Below are 4,815 nucleotides of genomic sequence, written 5' to 3' on the forward strand. Positions count from 1 at the left end.
TCAGTGAACCTGGCTTGGGGGCCCAGGGCAGGGCCTTGAGTCTGTGCATTGTAGGCCACCCCCGCAGCCTGTGATCCCTGGCCAGGCTCTCTGATCCTGCGGCTGTCAACACAAGCACACTCCAGTGCTTTCTGCTTTGTCTTTGGTCTCCCAGGGAAGCTTTGAACACTGGTCAGATCATCACAGTCAAGCTCTCTGGGCTTCTGAAGTGAAGGCAGCCTGATAGGAGGACCATGGAGGTGCCCACCCTCCTCTTCATCCCGGCCCCAGCTCCACCTCGACCTCCGGCTCCCGCCTGGCTCAGGAACTGTAGGCTCAGGGCAAGGCTGAGCTTCTGCTTCCCCTCCCATTCGCCACTCCTCCCTGGGTGCTGGGACAGAGCCCACATTCTCGGGGAGATTAAGTGCCTTATAGGTGGGAGAAGGGCAGTGGTCCCTGGGAGGCCCGCTCTGTGGAGGCTGAGTCTTGTCCGGGTGGTCACAGAGCTATCCCAGCACCTGCACAGCACTGCACACAGTGGGCTCATGAATGGACTTTATCATGGATATGTGTTCACTCATTTACACTTTATAACTGTATGGAAGCTATTGTTTTCCATTTTACAGGTAGGGCAACGAAGACAAAATCACCAAACCAGGAAATGGCAAAGCCGGGATTTGTACCCAGAGAAAATCTGTCTCCAGAGCACCTGTTGCCCTGACTGTAGCCCAAGGCTGGGCTCCTGCCTGTCAGCATTGCTCTCTAACAGCCTGCTGACCCCGGGCCTCCTGATGCCTGAGGCGAGGGATGGGTCAGAGAGGGCAGACCTGTGGTGTCTGCCCTGCCTCTACTCACCCTCTGGGTCCTGGAGCAAGGACCCCACAGGGCCCCCCATTTGGGAGGCTCTGTGTTGACCGCTTTGCCCTCTAGCTCTGGCTTCAGGCTATGCGGCTCTCAAGCAGACCCTCAGCACCCAGGCCTCTCCCCTGCTTGGGTCTTGGGGGAAGAGGCCAAGAGGCCTCTTGCCTCTCTCACCTCAGCTCCTGGGACCTGGCCACACCTGCTCTGTTCTCCTGACCTTTGAACCCACAGAAGGTGGGCATCCTCTGGGGACCCCCACGTCCAGCCCTGACAAGGAGCAGAGCCTGGGGAAAAGAACCAGGTTCCACCTCCTGCCATTTACCAGCTGGATGACCCGGGCAATTCTTTCCCCCTCTCCAGGCCTCAGGTTCCTCATCTGGAAAGTGGGATTGAAAAATTCCAAGCCTCACTCCCAGGGCGGTCGTGAGAGTCAGTTAATGCAAAAGCTGGAAAGCACTTCACAAATGAGAGGCCTCTTGCTCTCTACTTTGGTGGCAGACTCCCCAGCCCCTCTTCCTCCCATCCCCGCTCTCTAGCCCCCCAGCCATGCACATGGTCGCTGATCCCGGATCTGAACCTGAGGATGCAGGTGCCTCCCAGCTGGCTCCTTGTGGAGAACCCGCACAGCACTGAAGGTCCAAGTAAAGGCTCATGAGTCATTCCACATGCGGGAGGCAGCGTGAAGCAGGGCTGAGAGCTCTGGCATGAGTAAAAATATCAAGTTTTCCAATTCCAGCTCAGTCGCATATAAAGTGTTAACCTGGAACAGTCATGTACCTCTACAAGCTTCAGCTTCCTGTCTATAAAGTGGGATCATAATAATAGCAATGCCCATCTGATCAGGTAGATAATTGTAGGTAGCAGTGGGCACATATTAAGCTCCCCACAATGACTACTATCATTTCCCCTTATTTTTGTCTTGACTCCCAAACAATGATCAGTTGCCAAACTTTGTAGCTTCCTGTGTTTGTCTAGTTGTCGCCATGCTAGTGCCTAGTTCACTCCTTGTCTGCCCCTCCCAGCCTTCAAACCGCCCACCCCACTCTGCTTGGGCCTCAGGACCCCGGGTTTCCAGGACACCAGACACCAAGAAGAGAGGAGGCGCCCTCTACAGTGGCAGGATGGTGAGCAGGTGAGGTGACCTGCCCAAGGTCACAGGGTGCTACCAGAGCCACTTCCAGACTCCATGCTCCTGGGCCATCCTTTGAACTGTCCCCACCCACAGCCCCGATGGGTCTCGACTGTGACAGCCTAGGACTGGCTTCACTTCATACAGCACCTTCCACCTCAGCGCCCATGGGGAGGTGCTCACAGGCCCTGCTCCATCCCAGCCACCTTCTCAGCCCCTTCAGTCACCCTCACCTCAGCCTCCTCAATGGTCTTGTCCAGCCATCCACTCTCTCCCACACTCGACCATTCACGCGTGTGCCAGGCCTCACACTGCTGTGGGGACGCGGAGCCTCTGCGGCACTGCTCTCCCCTCCGGAAGCTCAGGGTGGTGAGCTCCATGTGGCCGCCAACTTCCCACCCCAGCCCCCAGCCCCCAGCCCCCAGCCCAAGCCGGCTCCTTCAGTCCCTGGAGCCTGCCTTCCTCCATGAAGCCCTCCCAGACTGAATCTGTCAACGGTTGTATTCCCTACCTCCACACATCCCCTGACTTAGAGCCTCATGCTTAGCAGGTGCTCAATAAATGTTTGTTAAAGGGAAGAAAGAAGGAAGGAAAAGAGATCGAAGGAGAAGAGAGAAGGGAGAGAGGGAGGAAGGGATAGAGGGAAGGAGGGGAGGGAGAGGGGGGAGTAAAGGGAAGGAGGATTTCAGAAATGCTCTCAGGAGGAAACACTAGGAGCAATGCAGAGGCTCCTACAGTGTGTGTCTCCTCTCCCGGCCTGGGGAGCAGGTCTAATTTTATTGTCACCCAGGGACAAAGCCCCTGTCTCCAGCACCCTGTGTGGAAACCAGCACTTTATCGAATTTGTGTTTCTGATGAGAAGTAGCGGCTGCAAGCTCATCTGGACCATGAAGACCGCTCAGATCAACAATCGTGAGCAGGATCCAGTAAGAGAGAAGAAACCCGTCGGCACCGCCACCTCCTTGAGGAGCAGGAGGCTGCCAAGCAGAGGAGGGTGCCAGCAGCCAGGGTCCTCTGGCCAACACGGCAGAGCCCAGGTGAGAACATCTCTCCGGATGGCAGGCGCGGGTGATGGCTGGAGGCAGAGCTCTGAGCCTCATGCAGCGGGTAGTGAAAAAGGAGTCCGCTGAGGCGTGAACCAAGTGGAAATGTATTCCCACATCTCTCTTCCTTTTTCTGAGACGTGGGGACTTCAGAGGCCCATGCTCGTTCCTCCCTAGCTGCGTGGGAATCTGCTGCAGAGCACAGAGGCGAGCCAGGCCCAGGCTCTGGTGCCAGAGCTGCTGGGAGCTGGCAGCAGGGCCTTGGACAATTCGATTTAACTCTGCCCTCACTTCTAAACATTTTCCCAGTCAAGATGGCCTCATGTCCCATCTTCAGTCCTTACAGACTCTCTTCTTGAGCCAGGAAGCTGCAATCCTGTTGGCAAGATTTTTTTTTTTTCCTTTTACAGAAAAGCTTTAGACGGCAGCTCTCATTATTTCAATTCCAAACCAATTCTTCTCCCACTCCACGAGCCTCTGGTCTTTCCTCAAGTGTTGTCAACCAGATGAGAGTCTACTCTGCTCTCAAACTCTGCCCATCTGTGTTGAGAACCCGGTTACTCCTTGTCACACGGTCACACATTTTCAATGCATTCTCACCCATCCATCCATCCATCCATCCATCCATCCATCCATCCATCCATCCATCTGGCCAGTCAGCCAGCCAGCCAGCCAGCCAATATTTTATTGAGCACATACTACAAGCAAGGCTGCAGGAGAAACAGAAATGAGGAATGCAGCCCTGTCTCTAAGACACTTCTTTACAGGAGAAAGAATGTAAGCAAATAAAGTAAATGATTATGTGTACAGTCTCATGCATTTCATACAAAATAAGGCCCTAGAATGTCAAAGTTGATCAAAACCTTAGAGGTTACCTAGCCTTTAAAATATCCAGTTCCTCATATATTGGCCTTGAAAATCAGAGCACAGCATCATCTTTGCACCCAGCATTCAGAAGGTCTATGTTCCATGATTATAAGAAAGAGATCAGAGACTTTACTGAATTGCCCAGGAGAAACACTTGCCCTCCTGGGGCATCCCTGTCTCTCTATTCTGCCGGCCTTTCTAACCCAGAGTTTAATCTCTTCAGGCCTCAGTTCCTTCCTCTGTTAAATGAGAGGGTTGGACTACAAGACTCTGAGACCCTTCCAGCTCTAACATTTTATGATCTGTGATTAAGACTGAGATGACATTGCTCAACCCGCTGTCCAGAGGGTGACCCGCCAACTTTCATAAAAATAATCATCATTAACCTATGATAATTGGTCAATAAAGCCATCACGATTTTATAGCATGAAACTTGGAACCTGCTGAGACCAACACTATTGATGAGCCAAGTGGAAGTTCAGCCATAGAAACAAAATGAGTTCAGTTCACCGCCAGAGTTGTATTAGTTCAAGTGACATAGTCTCAAACTTACTTTGTTGAGGTAAGAACAGCTAATGGAGAAAGAGTGACATAAAAAACTGTCCTGGCTTGGAAGACACGGCCAACTCAAGATTGGGGAAGTGGGGGCTTCCTGGGGTGCGAATTGGTACCAGAGGTGGATTCAGGAACATGCTTGTGCAACCTGAGAAGCATGTTCCTGTCTCCCTTCCCCGGGGTCCTTAAAAGGCCACCGCCCTCACTGTGGGGCCAGGCAGCCTGTGGTTAGTGAGTGGGGGCTGGGTCCACCTTTCAGCCTCATCTGATAGCTGTCTCCCACCCTTCCTCTCAAGTGGCTAAATCTGTTCAGTTTCTGCCCTACTTCTTACATTGGGGACCAGCTCTCATTCCTGACTCTGCACTTGCTCCTTGAACTTG

The sequence above is a fragment of the Miniopterus schreibersii genome, assembly GCF_964146895.1.
Source record: "Miniopterus schreibersii genome assembly, chromosome: 13".
In the NCBI taxonomy this organism is placed as follows: domain Eukaryota; kingdom Metazoa; phylum Chordata; class Mammalia; order Chiroptera; family Miniopteridae; genus Miniopterus; species Miniopterus schreibersii.